Source organism: Lissotriton helveticus, chromosome 9 (assembly GCF_964261635.1).
Source record: "Lissotriton helveticus chromosome 9, aLisHel1.1, whole genome shotgun sequence".
Lineage (NCBI taxonomy): Eukaryota > Metazoa > Chordata > Amphibia > Caudata > Salamandridae > Lissotriton > Lissotriton helveticus.
The window spans coordinates 533,388,888-533,407,776 of NC_136070.1; the positions used below are offsets into that span (position 1 = coordinate 533,388,888).

Below are 18,889 nucleotides of genomic sequence, written 5' to 3' on the forward strand. Positions count from 1 at the left end.
AATTGTATACTTAGCGCTAATTAGGTGTAGGTTTGAGGCACTGATCGACCGTGGACTTTCTCCACTGTTCACGTCATGTATATGGGTTTCCAGGTTAGTTAGTTAGTTATGGATCGTCACGTCTATTAATAATGTTAGACTATCCCCGGGTAGGAGTCCCCCACCAGATACTCTGTGGCACACTTTTAAGAACTGGGACGTGCTTTGTAACAGCATTATCAATCCGCAGTTTTTCTCCACGAAAATAAGTTTAGAAATCAGGATCGTTACGTTTTTTAATTAGTGGCACACAATTATTTTTAATGATATCCATTTCCCTTAACTGTAGTTTACTGGTGTTTATTACTGTCAGTTATATCTGGTTCTGAGACTTCAGTTCCCAGAGTCCTTTCTTCCTGCACGGGGCCCAAGGAACTCTTTATATTCTTGTATGGTATCCTTGCGCGGTAACACGGTTTCACCTTACGAGCACACACCTAGCCTGGGCACTGCTTCGAGCTTACAGGTAAACTATATTTGTAACGAGCAAGAATATTCATTTCTTGCAGGTTTCATTTTCGTTTGGATTATATTATTTGTCCGTTATTCACGCTATTCTGAAAAATTTTGAGACAAGTATACGTTTATGTCTCCATCAGATTTGGCGACGAAACTAATATACAACCACACACCGCAAGTGTCCTTAAACGTGCATTCACGCTGTGGGTTGACTGCTAGCAATTACTAAGGTACATTTCCTCTTTATTCATATAATTCACACAATTATTGAACCGTATTTCTGATATGTTTGGGCGCCCATGCTCAGCTCTTGAGTGATACACTTATATTTATCATTTTACAGACTAGTAGTCTGGACGAGACATTTCTTATGCCAACTGGCATTAACAGATCGTGATTGGTGAAACCTAGAGACTCACGAAGGTACGCAGTATTTCGTAAACTCTAAGCACAGGGTAGGGAATAGGGTTCACTAAACAAGCGCGACTTTTATCCTAATTATGATATTGTTTTCATTTCTTTAGTTTTTTCCTGAAAGGCTTCACCACTTTTCGCAGTGGACCATTTTGGGCACTCTCCAATAACCTACCATTATCTGTAGGTTTATTATGATTCAGGTGAACTATATATTATCAATACCTAATTGTGTATTACTCTTATGATAAACACTTCAACTACAATAGCACTGCTCATGTTTATTTTATATCTTTAGATTTGCAGTTAGCACGCTTCTAGATAAACTCAGGTTTATACTCCAGAGCATAGGATATCATTCCACAGCAACATAACACCATAGAGGTATGTGATGTTAGAATTTACATAACGAGCTAACATGAGAGGGACACCAACTGCATTGTGTTCTGTATTGGGTACAGTGACACCTATTCCTTTAATTTAATTTTGATTCTATGGTATTTTTTTCGTATGTTAAAGATGTTTTTGTACCGATAGCAATGTATCAGAAGTAGTCGCATATTGATGAGTACTTGATAAATATGTCTATTCATAGCGTCGGTATGTTCAAGTAACATTGGGTCCATCACACGCATTGATGAATGTCATGTTTTTTTCTTGTATTATCTCCTGCTTCATTCCATGTATTATAAGATAGACAGGGACCATCACATGCATTGATGAAATTCTAGGTTATTCCTCTGTTCCCCCTGAAGTGTCTGTAAATAATTGTTTGATTGTTAACTCTTGTGATATTATTCTGAACTTTAATATTTCATTGATCGATTGTTTGTATATATTTTAGGATTTGCCCCTGACAAAGGGTACCTTCAGGTCCCGAAATGCATTGGGCACCATGTCGTGAGAAAATTGAACCAACAATTCTATGAGTGATTATTAATCTTGTTTCCATATCTGATTAAGAGACGAGTCAGCAAAACATATGGTCCTCAACTCATGAACTGTGAAAACACTAATTTACATTTATTTCCTCAAATACTCAATTTGATGTACAAAAAGATTAACAGTAATGATGTATTCTGAGAAAAAATAGATATGTCATACATATATGTTAGAATAAAACACTAAATATGTACGTGAACATTGTTTTATAGTATTGATTACTTGTAATTTGTTGTTGAAATATTGGAAAAGGGTTTCTTTTCCCTACAAGAACAGTGCACTCTACAAGCAGGTTTTCCAGCTTCTCTGTCTTTAGTATAGCCTTAGATTGTGTCAGCCAAACACAACTCCATAGAGTAGCACCTTTGGATTAAATCAGATTACCTTCTGTTCATATAGATGAGTGCTCCTCAATTCTTGTTTTCTAGATTTTCACTTTTTGGCCTCTTGAGGTAGCACCACTTATAATATTTCCAAGTTTGATTAGTATAATGGCCTCTTTTGACAGTATAACTCACATCACAGAAAACAGAGCTAGTACTCTTGCATATACAGCAGATGAAGCAACAGATATATATGCACTGATCAATGAAATTAAATTGGTAGACACCAAAGGGGGTTCAACCATACAACGCCTAAAACAACTAGAATATGTAACCAGAAGACAACTTAATCAGCGTCTTCATGCATCAACGCTTGTTCAATACCATCGAGCCAAAAGAATTCCGAGGGGACTGAGAATAGCACTGAGAGCTATGCTATTTAGATTCCATTTAAATCCACAATTTATGGACAAATGGTTCTCTATCCTCAATAAATGCTCTTTAGATCTGATTCTTTTAATTATAGAAGAATTATCGCGTACCATCAAAGATTTAGATGAAGAAATCTTCAATTTGAAACAGGACTTATCAGTAGTTATTGACCCAACTATCTGGCAGACAACATTGGAAGAACTTAATGCAAAATTAGATCGTTATAATCTCGAATTGCAGGAAGGCAAGATCAGGAAATACCGTAGAGACACCATTGATTATAAATTAAATGAGGTCTACACATGGGCAGAGATATACGCCAAGAGACGCTTTATTCCGCGCAAAAACATGACTTCCAGGGAAGAGAGTATCACGACCGATCAGGATGTCTCAGCATCACGACAACCACTGGCAAAAACTGGTATACCGTCCACATCAGTAACTAGTTCTGCACAAGCAGGACCTGCCATGATGACACAGTGACTTGACAAAACCACACCGGCTCCTTTTTTAGTACAGGCCATGACGGAAGGGCAACCACCTCCACCGAATGTAGGAGTCTCGTCAGGACCAGTAAGCGTCCCACCAGGAGAGGCAGAGGGAAAAACACTATGCAGTGGGAAAAATCTACCCTCGTCATAAACATTTCTTCTTGTGAACTATCCAAAAAACAAATGATGATTCTGAACAAAGGAATGTCCTTTGTTCCAACCACTGACACCACATCATTGGAAACTAATGTAGCATTTTTCAAATTTATGCGCAAACTTAGATTGTGTCACTATTTCAAGAATGTATCCCCAGAGTAATGTAGCCTAGGTAACAGATGCATGGATAGGTCTCAGCGCCACGATACCCTTTGGGTGACAGCCGCGCTCAACAAGAAATAAATACATACATACATACAATGTTATGGAATGCCAGTCTCAAACAGATCAATCACTGGAAGAGTCCAAATTTAAACCCAAAAGCAAATACATGGCTCCTACATCCCACAAGATCCTTGATTATTTTGAGGACACAGTCAAGAAAGACCTGTCTAAAATCAGGTATAAATCAATGAGACAAAAATTTTTCACAGTTCATGATTACCATACGGTTCAATCTATTACGCAACAGTCTCATCTTACCCTTAAACCAGCCGATAAGGGAGGCGCACTGGTGATCATGGATACTGAATATTACAATAAAAAAGTCAACGAGCATGTACAAGATCTGCAAACCTATCTACCAATTGCAAGTGATCCCACCATTTTGCTTCAAAATGCTTTATCTGAACTACTAAATGAAGCTTGTCAAGAAGGGATCATCACTGAGGCACAAAAAATGTTTCTCACCACACAAAATCCACGAAGACCATCCCTTTACATGACACCCAAGATACATAAACACCCCACAGATCCACCATTCCGCCCAATTGTATCTGGGTGTAGCTCCATTTTCGACCCTATTGGAAAATATTTGGATTATTTTTTGCAACAATTTGTCCAATCGTGGTGTTCGTACATTAAGGATACGACACATTTTCTGACTAAACTAGAATCTATCCAAGAATATTGGCACAAGGATTGGATATTATGCACGATAGACGTGACAGCATTATACACATCTATCAATCATCATCAAGGGATGGAAGCAGCTGAATGGGCCTTATTGCAAATGAATCTTCCTCAAGCCAAAAGTGTATTCATTTTAAAATTGTTATCCTTTTGTCTGCATAACAGCTACTTTCGATGGCAAGAGCAATTTTTTGGGCAGATGACAGGGACAAGCATGGGATTCTCAGGGGCCCCATCGTATGCTAATATCTTCAGGTCGCAGTTTGAGCATGAGCATATTTTTATGAAACATCAATGGAATGAAGGATTAGTCATCTATGGGCGATATATTGATGACATCTTCCTGGTATGGTCCAAGACTCAGTCAGAACTTGTAGACCTTATTGATGATCTCAACACTAAGAACCCAAGAATCCAGTTCACTCATTCTATCAGTTCATCATCAGTACATTACTTGGATGTCCTTGTTACCAATGACCAAACTAACAAGAAACTCATAACTGATATCTATACTACACCTACTGATAGGAACAACACTTTGATGTTCACAAGCTTTCATCCCAGAAGTTTGATTACGAATCTGCCATATTCTCATCTCCTGAGAATCAAAAGAATCTGTACCACACAGTCTTTATTTGAGAATCAGATTCAGAAGCAATGTAAGAAATTTGAACAACGAGGATATCCCACTGATATCCTAAACCAAAGTATAGACAGACTTACAATAATTGATCGTCAAACATTGTTGAACCCCAAAACTAGATCCAGCAAAAATAAATTTACATTTGTGTCGAAATACTCTACAGCGACCAGACAAATTAAACAAAGCATTTTAAGGAGATGGGAACTTCTCCAAAATGAGAGTGAATTCAATGGTATATTTCAAGAAAAACCTATATTTGCCCATACTAGGGAACGTAATCTGATGGATTTATTATGCTCACCCCAAGGTTCGCAAATCTCACCTGAATATAAAGGCACCATGAAATGTAAAAACTGTATACATTGTTATAACATTATTGCTGGCAATAGTATTACCCACCCTATGACAGGTAAAAAGATCAATCTTGAGCATACATCAGACTGTAATAGCACTAATCTAGTTTATTGTTTCAAATGCCCTTGCGGCAAACTTTACGTGGGAAAAACAGAACGTAAACTAAAAATCAGACTTACAGAGCACAAGAGCAACATCAGGACCAAAAAAAAAAGTTCCCCTTCAGCTACGCATTGGGATGAAAATCATCACAATATATCGCAATTACGTGCACAGATTTTAGAAATAGTACCCAAGAAAGAAGGCCAAGACAACTCAGCTAGATTATTGCAGCGAGAAACATACTGGATAGATTTTTTATGCACAGGAATCCCCAACGGTCTGAATGATAGGCTAAATCTAGGGTGCTTCTTATGAACATACAGTAACACCTAACAGTACAAATGATCTATCTATGTCTAGGAAGCCCTACTCTTTGCCCTACTTATGATGCATTGTTAAATAATGTGCTCATTTTTTCTGTTTTCATTTCATTAAGAGGTTGTTATCACCACTGTTTATGTCATCACCACTGTTCACGTCATGTATATGGGTTTCCAGGTTAGTTACTTAGTTATGGATCATCACGTCTATTAATAATGTTAGACTATCCCCGGGTAGGAGTCCCCCACCAGATACTCTGTGGCACACTTTTAAGAACTGGGACGTACTTTGTAACAGCATTATCAATCCGCAGTTTTTCTCCACGAAAATAAGTTTAGAAATCAGGATCGTTACGTTTTTTAATTAGTGGCACACAATTATTTTTAATGATATCCATTTCCCTTAACTGTAGTTTACTGGTGTTTATTACTGTCAGTTATATCTGGTTCTGAGACTTCAGTTCCCAGAGTCCTTTCTTCCTGCACGGGGCCCAAGGAACTCTTTATATTCTTGTATGGTATCCTTGCGCGGTAACACGGTTTCACCTTACGAGCACACACCTAGCCTGGGCACTGCTTCGAGCTTACAGGTAAACTATATTTGTAACGAGCAAGAATATTCATTTCTTGCAGGTTTCATTTTCGTTTGGATTATATTATTTGTCCGTTATTCACGCTATTCTGAAAAATTTTGAGACAAGTATACGTTTATGTCTCCATCAGATTTGGCGACGAAACTAATATACAACCACACACCGCAAGTGTCCTTAAACGTGCATTCACGCTGTGGGTTGACTGCTAGCAATTACTAAGGTACATTTCCTCTTTATTCATATAATTCACACAATTATTGACCCGTATTTCTGATATGTTTGGGCGCCCATGCTCAGCTCTTGAGTGATACACTTATATTTATCATTTTACAGACTAGTAGTCTGGACGAGACATTTCTTATGCCAACTGGCATTAACAGATCGTGATTGGTGAAACCTAGAGACTCACGAAGGTACGCAGTATTTCGTAAACTCTAAGCACAGGGTAGGGAATAGGGTTCACTAAACAAGCGCGACTTTTATCCTAATTATGATATTGTTTTCATTTCTTTAGTTTTTTCCTGAAAGGCTTCACCACTTTTCGCAGTGGACCATTTTGGGCACTCTCCAATAACCTACCATTATCTGTAGGTTTATTATGATTCAGGTGAACTATATATTATCAATACCTAATTGTGTATTACTCTTATGATAAACACTTCAACTACAATAGCACTGCTCATGTTTATTTTATATCTTTAGATTTGCAGTTAGCACGCTTCTAGATAAACTCAGGTTTATACTCCAGAGCATAGGATATCATTCCACAGCAACATAACACCATAGAGGTATGTGATGTTAGAATTTACATAACGAGCTAACATGAGAGGGACACCAACTGCATTGTGTTCTGTATTGGGTACAGTGACACCTATTCCTTTAATTTAATTTTGATTCTATGGTATTTTTTTCGTATGTTAAAGATGTTTTTGTACCGATAGCAATGTATCAGAAGTAGTCGCATATTGATGAGTACTTGATAAATATGTCTATTCATAGCGTCGGTATGTTCAAGTAACATTGGGTCCATCACACGCATTGATGAATGTCATGTTTTTTTCTTGTATTATCTCCTGCTTCATTCCATGTATTATAAGATAGACAGGGACCATCACATGCATTGATGAAATTCTAGGTTATTCCTCTGTTCCCTCTGAAGTGTCTGTAAATAATTGTTTGATTGTTAACTCTTGTGATATTATTCTGAACTTTAATATTTCATTGATCGATTGTTTGTATATATTTTAGGATTTGCCCCTGACAAAGGGTACCTTCAGGTCCCGAAATGCATTGGGCACCATGTCGTGAGAAAATTGAACCAACAATTCTATGAGTGATTATTAGTTGGTCGACCGGAACAACCCTTTTATACTCATAACCAGTTCAACTGTTTGTATGGACTAGAGGGGGTCGACTGACATACAGATAACACCCCCCATGGCTGTATTAAAAAGGGCGACCTGGTAGAAACATGGGAGGAGCTAAGTTTAAAGGCTGTACAAACTTCGGCGATTGGGGTGGGGGATTCAATGTGTGTTGAACCTAAGGCAATAGTTAAAAACAACATAGGAGGGGTACCTGAACAGGCAATTCAAGGGCCATTGTTGGAATTAAGATCAAGGGATCAGGAGGGAGTGGAATGGAGGGGAGAGGGGGTGAGATTTATCTCATGGAACATAGCCGGTATAGCGGGTAAATTTTACAACAAGGAATGGGCTGAGTACATTAGGAAATTTAATATCATATGTGTACAGGAGACATGGGCTGTGGAGAATAACTATCACTTGCAGGGTTACAAGTGTTTTTTTTTGTTCCCGCCCGAAAGTCTAGTTCTGGGAGAGCTATGGGTGGCCTGTCCCTCTATGTAGATCTAGATCTTCCAGGCACTTGGTCCTTCCCAGATTGGTCCTCATACGGGATCCAGGCAGTTCGGTTTCATGGAAAGGGGCTACGGTTTTCTGTTTTTAATTTGTATAATACCGAGTCAGCAAATAACCTCATCCCGGTATTGACTGAACTCGAACAAAGGCTGGGACAAGAAATCGCATTTCAGAACAAGGGCCCATCCCATGGGTTGGTGGTGGTGGGGGATTTTAATTGTCATCTCTGTCCTGCATTAGTTAAAGTAAATACAGATTGGGAGCAATGCCCAATCCAGAAGGGGCCTCATTTTTCTCACTCATCTACCGGAGACGCTCTTAGGTTGCTTCGGCTGAAGTACGACCTAGAGCATACCATCAATATGATAGGCCCACAGCCGGACGGCACACTCCCACCAACCTTTAAAGGCAGGGGCTGTTCATCTATTATAGATTATATTTTGGTCTCGAGATCCCTGGTCAACAAAGTAATTAGTGTAGGGATAGACTGGAACAGCTTCAGTGATCATAACCCGCTTGTTTTAACGCTCACATATAGGGCGGGCCGAGGACCTAATGTCCACCACTTAATAGGGGAGAGGGTCACTGACCAAGGCAGGAGACTGAAGTGGTCTAGAATAGATGGGGCAAAATTTTATAAAAACTTGAGCAACATGGGTCTGCGGGCCATAAATGACTGCTTGGATCTGGAAGTACAGGGCGCAAGATTATTAGAAAAGTTTGACCACATTGCAAATCTGATAGATGGGCTACTGAGGACCAATGTGCCCATACGTAACCTGGTCAATCCCCGGTGGTTTGACCAGAATTGCTCTAAAGCACTGAGGGAACTGAAATGCTCTCTTAAGTTAAAACCACGGGACCCACAAAAAATCAGGGCAAGCAGAGATAAATACAGAAAAGAGACCAAAAGGAGGAAACTCGCCTTGCAGGCAGAAGCCTGGGCAGATCTGAGAGAGGCTGGGGAAAGAAGGGACCTAGCGGGGTTCTGGAGAATCATCAACAATCCGACCTTTTTAGAAAATGATTCTCCGGAAATAGGGGCCAATATCCTACCGGAGCAGTGGGTTACCCACTTTAGGAGTCTGTACAACCACGATCCGGGTAACTTTGTAGAACTACCAGCAACTCAAAGCCATGCTCCACCGGTAGCGTTTACTCTCAAAGAGATCACTGTAGGGATGGAAAGCCTAACCAAGAATAAAGCCCCGGGTCCGGATGGAATTCCCCCTGACCTCTTTCTTAGTAATATAGACTTATGGGCCCCCTTGATGACTAGGGTCTTAAATGCTGCTATCTCCTGTGGTCTCCCCCCATCATGGTCCAAAGCGATTATTGTGCCAATTTTTAAAAAGGGCAACAAGGACGAGCCTAGATGTTATCGGCCTATCTCCCTGATTGACGTTTCAGCCAAACTTTTGGGAAGGGCAATTTTGAACAGATTGTCAGAGTGGACCGAAGAGAATAACATCTTTTCGGATACCCAATATGGGTTCAGGGCAGGGAGGTCCACCAGCGATCAATGCCTGAACCTATATATGCTGACTGCCAAATACACTCTGGCCAGTGATGAGCCCATTTATATGGGATTCATGGACCTGGCAGCAGCATTCGATCACGTCAATAGAGGGAAGTTGTGGGACATGATGGCAGGTCTGGGGATCGAGAGTGGTCTAATTACTATTTTAAGAGAGCTACACACTGACACCACGGCTACAGTAAGATTTAACAGGGAGGGGGGATTGTCTGAGTCCTTTCCATGTAAAAGTGGAGTCAGACAGGGTTGTATCCTTGCCCCTTTTTTGTTCTCCCTTTACATTAATAATTTAGAACAGTCTCTCTTGGGTCTAAAAGCAGATTCTCCAAGGGTCGGGTCGCGGCATATCCCTGTCCTGCTTTATGCAGATGACGCGGTTTTGCTTGCGCGTACACCCCGAAGTTTGCAAATTTTGATAGATGGGTTCGTCAAGTTTATGAGTGATTTGGACCTATCTGTCAACTTAAGCAAGTCTTATGTGCTCCTGGCAGGCAAAAAACCCTCCTCTAAATCAGTTTACACAATAGGTACCCACCGCTTAGAGGAGGTTAAAACGTTCTCCTATCTCGGAGTAACCTTCGATGGTGCTCTCCAATTTAAGCCCCTGGTGGAAGAACGCTGCAATAAAATGATTGCCTCCAATGGGGCTATAGCTGGTTATGGCAGGAGGCTGGGCAGGTGGAGCCCGGAACAGATGATGATCCTGTACGGCTCTGTAACATGTTCCAAAGTAAGCTACGGGGCAGAAGTCTGGGGCTTTGTGAACACTGCTAGAATTGAACAGGAAGAGAACAGACACATGAAATCTATTCTGAGGGTACCACCCAGTACTGTTGGATATATAGCTCATAGGGAGCTAGGGAGGCCACACCTGGTGGACTCACTAAAATTGAGGCCAATTGTGGCATGGCTAAAAATTTGGGCAAATCCAGACGCATATTTAACCAGAGAAATTCTACTGGACTGCTTGAGTAGGACTCATTGTATGCGCATCCCCTGGCTCAAATATGTGAGAAACACTCTTGAAGAGTTAGGGTTCGGAAATTTTTTCAGGAACCCCACAACCATCTTAGCACAGCACAAGAAACAAGTAGGGGAAATTTTCCTAGAGCGGAAAACCCAACGTCGTGCGGAGGTTGAAGGAGAGAAAAAGTCCGTGAGGGCTTACAACTTGGTCAAGAGTGTGGAGGGTATGGAGCCCTATCTGTATCTTGTACATAATGCACAGGATAGATTTCTTATGTGTCGTTTCAGACTGAACTTACTTCCTTTTATGTTGGCCTTCCCATCAGGTTTTACTATGTCGATTGAGCAGAAGGGACCCTGCGGCTGCGACAATCGGTCTCCGCAGGACTCCCTTCATTTTATTTTGCTTTGCCCCTATTTTTCTATGCCCAGGCGTAGATTTTTAGTAGACATATTAAAAAAAGCCCAATTGGAACATGCCAGGGATGCTTTAGTTTATTTGCAACAAGCTTCCGATCCGCTAACCTTATGTTGTGTTATGAATTTTATTAAGGTGGCGGTTCGTTTAAGGATGACGAAGGGAGAGGAATGAACGACCTGGGATTTTATGTCTTAAATTTACGGCCCTGTATGTTGGGATTTTTACTGTATTATTCATGTACAAGGATCTTGACAAAGATTTAATGCTTCTTTTAGCTATGTATATATTTGTGTGTTTTTATGGTGTCATGATCTTGATTAAGATTTAATGTTTTTCTCATCTATGTATATATATGTGTGCTTTTATGGTGTTTTTTAATCACCGAATAAAGATTCTTGAAGTGAAGTGAAGAGTGATTATTAATCTTGTTTCCATATCTGATTAAGAGACGAGTCAGCAAAACATATGGTCCTCAACTCATGAACTGTGAAAACACTAATTTACATTTATTTCCTCAAATACTCAATTTGATGTACAAAAAGATTAACAGTAATGATGTATTCTGAGAAAAAATAGATATGTCATACATATATGTTAGAATAAAACACTAAATATGTACGTGAACATTGTTTTATAGTATTGATTACTTGTAATTTGTTGTTGAAATATTGGAAAAGGGTTTCTTTTCCCTACAGGAACAGTGCACTCTACAAGCAGGTTTTCCAGCTTCTCTGTCTTTAGTATAGCCTTAGATTGTGTCAGCCAAACACAACTCCATAGAGTAGCACCTTTGGATTAAATCCGATTACCTTCTGTTCATATAGATGAGTGCTCCTCAATTCTTGTTTTCTAGATTTTCACTTTTTGGCCTCTTGAGGTAGCACCACTTATAATATTTCCAAGTTTGATTAGTATAATGGCCTCTTTTGACAGTATAACTCACATCACAGAAAACAGAGCTAGTACTCTTGCATATACAGCAGATGAAGCAACAGATATATATGCACTGATCAATGAAATTAAATTGGTAGACACCAAAGGGGGTTCAACCATACAACGCCTAAAACAACTAGAATATGTAACCAGAAGACAACTTAATCAGCGTCTTCATGCATCAACGCTTGTTCAATACCATCGAGCCAAAAGAATTCCGAGGGGACTGAGAATAGCACTGAGAGCTATGCTATTTAGATTCCATTTAAATCCACAATTTATGGACAAATGGTTCTCTATCCTCAATAAATGCTCTTTAGATCTGATTCTTTTAATTATAGAAGAATTATCGCGTACCATCAAAGATTTAGATGAAGAAATCTTCAATTTGAAACAGGACTTATCAGTAGTTATTGACCCAACTATCTGGCAGACAACATTGGAAGAACTTAATGCAAAATTAGATCGTTATAATCTCGAATTGCAGGAAGGCAAGATCAGGAAATACCGTAGAGACACCATTGATTATAAATTAAATGAGGTCTACACATGGGCAGAGATATACGCCAAGAGACGCTTTATTCCGCGCAAAAACATGACTTCCAGGGAAGAGAGTATCACGACCGATCAGGATGTCTCAGCATCACGACAACCACTGGCAAAAACTGGTATACCGTCCACATCAGTAACTAGTTCTGCACAAGCAGGACCTGCCATGATGACACAGTGACTTGACAAAACCACACCGGCTCCTTTTTTAGTACAGGCCATGACGGAAGGGCAACCACCTCCACCGAATGTAGGAGTCTCGTCAGGACCAGTAAGCGTCCCACCTGGAGAGGCAGAGGGAAAAACACTATGCAGTGGGAAAAATCTACCCTCGTCATAAACATTTCTTCTTGTGAACTATCCAAAAAACAAATGATGATTCTGAACAAAGGAATGTCCTTTGTTCCAACCACTGACACCACATCATTGGAAACTAATGTAGCATTTTTCAAATTTATGCGCAAACTTAGATTGTGTCACTATTTCAAGAATGTATCCCCAGAGTAATGTAGCCTAGGTAACAGATGCATGGATAGGTCTCAGCGCCAGGATACCCTTTGGGTGACAGCCGCGCTCAACAAGAAATAAATACATACATACATACAATGTTATGGAATGCCAGTCTCAAACAGATCAATCACTGGAAGAGTCCAAATTTAAACCCAAAAGCAAATACATGGCTCCTACATCCCACAAGATCCTTGATTATTTTGAGGACACAGTCAAGAAAGACCTGTCTAAAATCAGGTATAAATCAATGAGACAAAAAAATTTCACAGTTCATGATTACCATACGGTTCAATCTATTACGCAACAGTCTCATCTTACCCTTAAACCAGCCGATAAGGGAGGCGCACTGGTGATCATGGATACTGAATATTACAATAAAAAAGTCAACGAGCATGTACAAGATCTGCAAACCTATCTACCAATTGCAAGTGATCCCACCATTTTGCTTCAAAATGCTTTATCTGAACTACTAAATGAAGCTTGTCAAGAAGGGATCATCACTGAGGCACAAAAAATGTTTCTCACCACACAAAATCCACGAAGACCATCCCTTTACATGACACCCAAGATACATAAACACCCCACAGATCCACCATTCCGCCCAATTGTATCTGGGTGTAGCTCCATTTTCGACCCTATTGGAAAATATTTGGATTATTTTTTGCAACAACTTGTCCAATCGTGGTGTTCGTACATTAAGGATACGACACATTTTCTGACTAAACTAGAATCTATCCAAGAATATTGGCACAAGGATTGGATATTATGCACGATAGACGTGACAGCATTATACACATCTATCAATCATCATCAAGGGATGGAAGCAGCTGAATGGGCCTTATTGCAAATGAATCTTCCTCAAGCCAAAAGTGTATTCATTTTAAAATTGTTATCCTTTTGTCTGCATAACAGCTACTTTCGATGGCAAGAGCAATTTTTTGGGCAGATGACAGGGACAAGCATGGGATTCTCAGGGGCCCCATCGTATGCTAATATCTTCAGGTCGCAGTTTGAGCATGAGCATATTTTTATGAAACATCAATGGAATGAAGGATTAGTCATCTATGGGCGATATATTGATGACATCTTCCTGGTATGGTCCAAGACTCAGTCAGAACTTGTAGACCTTATTGATGATCTCAACACTAAGAACCCAAGAATCCAGTTCACTCATTCTATCAGTTCATCATCAGTACATTACTTGGATGTCCTTGTTACCAATGACCAAACTAACAAGAAACTCATAACTGATATCTATACTACACCTACTGATAGGAACAACACTTTGATGTTCACAAGCTTTCATCCCAGAAGTTTGATTACGAATCTGCCATATTCTCATCTCCTGAGAATCAAAAGAATCTGTACCACACAGTCTTTATTTGAGAATCAGATTCAGAAGCAATGTAAGAAATTTGAACAACGAGAATATCCCACTGATATCCTAAACCAAAGTATAGACAGACTTACAATAATTGATCGTCAAACATTGTTGAACCCCAAAACTAGATCCAGCAAAAATACATTTACATTTGTGTCGAAATACTCTACAGCGACCAGACAAATTAAACAAAGCATTTTAAGGAGATGGGAACTTCTCCAAAATGAGAGTGAATTCAATGGTATATTTCAAGAAAAACCTATATTTGCCCATACTAGGGAACGTAATCTGATGGATTTATTATGCTCACCCCAAGGTTCGCAAATCTCACCTGAATATAAAGGCACCATGAAATGTAAAATCTGTATACATTGTTATAACATTATTGCTGGCAATAGTATTACCCACCCTATGACAGGTAAAAAGATCAATCTTAAGCATACATCAGACTGTAATAGCACTAATCTAGTTTATTGTTTGAAATGCCCTTGCGGCAAACTTTACGTGGGAAAAACAGAACGTAAACTAAAAATCAGACTTACAGAGCACAAGAGCAACATCAGGACCAAAAAAAAAAGTTCCCCTTTAGCTACGCATTGGGATGAAAATCATCACAATATATCGCAATTACGTGCACAGATTTTAGAAATAGTACCCAAGAAAGAAGGCCAAGACAACTCAGCTAGATTATTGCAGCGAGAAACATACTGGATAGATTTTTTATGCACAGGAATCCCCAACGGTCTGAATGATAGGCTAAATCTAGGGTGCTTCTTATGAACATACAGTAACACCTAACAGTACAAATGATCTATCTATGTCTAGGAAGCCCTACTCTTTGCCCTACTTATGATGCATTGTTAAATAATGTGCTCATTTTTTCTGTTTTCATTTCATTAAGAGGTTGTTATCACCACTGTTTATGTCATCACCACTGTTCACGTCATGTATATGGGTTTCCAGGTTAGTTACTTAGTTATGGATCATCACGTCTATTAATAATGTTAGACTATCCCCGGGTAGGAGTCCCCCACCAGATACTCTGTGGCACACTTTTAAGAACTGGGACGTACTTTGTAACAGCATTATCAATCCGCAGTTTTTCTCCACGAAAATAAGTTTAGAAATCAGGATCGTTACGTTTTTTAATTAGTGGCACACAATTATTTTTAATGATATCCATTTCCCTTAACTGTAGTTTACTGGTGTTTATTACTGTCAGTTATATCTGGTTCTGAGACTTCAGTTCCCAGAGTCCTTTCTTCCTGCACGGGGCCCAAGGAACTCTTTATATTCTTGTATGGTATCCTTGCGCGGTAACACGGTTTCACCTTACGAGCACACACCTAGCCTGGGCACTGCTTCGAGCTTACAGGTAAACTATATTTGTAACGAGCAAGAATATTCATTTCTTTCAGGTTTCATTTTCGTTTGGATTATATTATTTGTCCGTTATTCACGCTATTCTGGTAAATTGTGAGACAAGTATACGTTTATGTCTCCATCAGATTTGGCGACGAAACTAATATACAACCACACACCGCAAGTGTCCTTAAACGTGCATTCATGCTGTGGGTTGACTGCTAGCAATTACTAAGGTACATTTCCTCTTTATTCATATAATTCACACAATTATTGAACCGTATTTCTGATATGTTTGGGCGCCCATGCTCAGCTCTTGAGTGATACACTTATATTTATCATTTTACAGACTAGTAGTCTGGACGAGACATTTCTTATGCCAACTGGCATTAACAGATCGTGATTGGTGAAACCTAGAGACTCACGAAGGTACGCAGTATTTTGTAAACTCTAAGCACAGGGTAGGGAATAGGGTCCACTAAACAAGCGCGATTTTTATCCTAATTATGATATTGTTTTCATTTTTTTAGTTTTTTCCTGAAAGGCTTCACCACTTTTCGCAGTGGACCATTTTGGGCACTCTCCAATAACCTACCATTATCTGTAGGTTTATTATGATTCAGGTGAACTATATATTATCAATACCTAATTGTGTATTACTCTTATGATAAACACTTCAACTACAATAGCACTGCTCATGTTTATTTTATATCTTTAGATTTGCAGTTAGCACGCTTCTAGATAAACTCAGGTTTATACTCCAGAGCATAGGATATCATTCCACAGCAACATAACACCATAGAGGTATGTGATGTTAGAATTTACATAACGAGCTAACATGAGAGGGACACCAACTGCATTGTGTTCTGTATTGGGTACAGTGACACCTATTCCTTTAATTTAATTTTGATTCTATGGTATTTTTTTCGTATGTTAAAGATGTTTTTGTACCAATAGCAATGTATCAGAAGTAGTCGCATATTGATGAGTACTTGATAAATATGTCTATTCATAGCGTCGGTATGTTCAAGTAACATTGGGTCCATCACACGCATTGATGAATGTCATGTTTTTTTCTTGTATTATCTCCTGCTTCATTCCATGTATTATAAGATAGACAGGGACCATCACATGCATTGATGAAATTCTAGGTTATTCCTCTGTTCCCCCTGAAGTGTCTGTAAATAATTGTTTGATTGTTAACTCTTGTGATATTATTCTGAACTTTAATATTTCATTGATCGATTGTTTGTATATATTTTAGGATTTGCCCCTGACGAAGGGTACCTTCAGGTCCCGAATTGCATTGGGCACCATGTCGTGAGAAAATTGAACCAACAATTCTATGAGTGATTATTAATCTTGTTTCCATATCTGACTAAGAGACGAGTCAGCAAAACATATGGTCCTCAACTCATGAACTGTGAAAACACTAATTTACATTTATTTCCTCAAATACTCAATTTTATGTACAAAAAGATTAACAGTAATGATGTATTCTGAGAAAAAATAGATATGTCATACATATATGTTAGAATAAAACACTAAATATGTACGTGAACATTGTTTTATAGTATTGATTACTTGAAATTTGTTGTTGAAATATTGGAAAAGGGTTTCTTTTCCCTACAGGAACAGTGCACTCTACAAGCAGGTTTTCCTGCTTCTCTGTCATTAGTATAGCCTTAGATTGTGTCAGCCAAACACAACTCCGTAGAGTAGCACCTTTAGATTAAATCAGATTACCTTCTGTTCATATAGATGAGTGCTCCTCAATTCTTGTTTTCTAGACTTTCCTTTACGGAACCCATATTGCGTATCCGTAACCACCCCATTAGTTTCTGCCCAGTCCTTCAACCTGTTTAAAATCACCCCACCCAAGACCTTCATTGTTGCATCTATTAATGAGATGGGGCGAAAACAGTGAGGACTGTCCCTGTCCCCTTTTATAAAAATCGGCACGATGATTGCCGATGACCATGATGCTGGCATATCTATTCGGATGGCAGTGTTTAAAATTCTAGTCAAAAGGGGGGGTTCAGACCTCTAAATTACTCCGATAAAGATCTGGTGGAATTCCGTCTGGGCCCGGGGCTTTGTTGCAAGATAAGGCAACAATACCAGCTCTGACCTCTTCCATGGAGAAATACAGAGGATGATGAGATTCTATAGAGACTGCCAGTTCCCGAAACGCCACCTGTGTCGTCGGGGTGATTATAAAGTCCTTGAAAATACTCTTGCCATTCATCTGGTAAGATGACTGTGGAAATATTGGGCTTATTAGGGTCAACAAAACGTGGACTATTTATCACCCGCCAAAAACGTGTTGTGTCACGCTGCTCGGCAGCCTCTATTAAATTTTCCCATGCAAGTTACACTTTTTATTACTGTAACTGGGGATCTCATTGGACTTTAAGTGCTACCTGGAAACCAAGTTGTCCCTGTGATGATCATTATTATTACTTTTATTACACAAGTGCTAAATTTGTATGAGGATTTCGCAAAACACGTTGTATAAAATGAAATTATGTAATAAACACTAAATACTGTAATATGCATCGTGTCTCATGAATCAATTAAAAAACAAGAACACCTTTGTTTAAAGTGTAATTTAATTTTTAGGTCGAGCCTGAGCAGCTCATGAGCTGCTCTGCGAGGCATGCTGTATTCGAGTATGGACTTGAAGCCCGGCCCACTCTCTGCCCATATTGGTCATTGGCTTGTGTCGTTGTCCTTTGTAAATGTTGGCTTCTGATTCGTTAATATGCTTATTAGTACCTCCTTAGTACCACCTTGTCTTCATTTGCAACCTCCCATGAGGACTGGCCCTTTTACTTCGGTTGTTACACTGCTTTCTTATTTATCCTGTAAGCTCCATTTTCCTTAATGAGTTTCTTCTACTGCAGGCACGACATGCTTTCCTGCAACATTCAGCGTGCCATGCACGCTTTCACTTTCCACGCAGCCCGGGACAATGACGGACGCTTCTTTAAAATGCATTGGTCTCGCATTATCACTTGCAATGCCAATAGCTTAAACTCTCACAAATGTGATACCTATTGCATTGCAAATGCTTGTTTATTTAGGCCAAAGCAATTCCACCAACTAGGTTTCTGACCTGACGAGAGTGGGTAGTATAATTCTTAGTTAAAGAATTGTGGTATATCCTT

The 18,889-nt window shown here is 39.3% G+C and overlaps 1 long non-coding RNA gene across 2 annotated transcripts; it reads left to right on the forward strand.

Moving 5' to 3' along the window:
- The first annotated feature begins 317 nt into the window (after positions 1-317).
- On the forward strand, positions 318-18,275 carry LOC144782822 (uncharacterized). 2 transcript variants are annotated; one of them, XR_013601276.1, is made up of 14 exons: positions 320-505; positions 639-728; positions 842-921; positions 1,023-1,115; positions 1,211-1,296; positions 6,311-6,400; positions 6,514-6,593; positions 6,695-6,787; positions 6,883-6,968; positions 15,866-15,955; positions 16,069-16,148; positions 16,250-16,342; positions 16,438-16,523; positions 16,984-18,275. It is a non-coding gene; the product is annotated as an uncharacterized LOC144782822 (long non-coding RNA). The 2 variants fall into 2 exon arrangements; XR_013601277.1 differs by lacking the exon at positions 16,438-16,523 and having other exon boundaries at positions 318-505.
- The last annotated feature ends 614 nt before the right edge of the window (positions 18,276-18,889 follow it).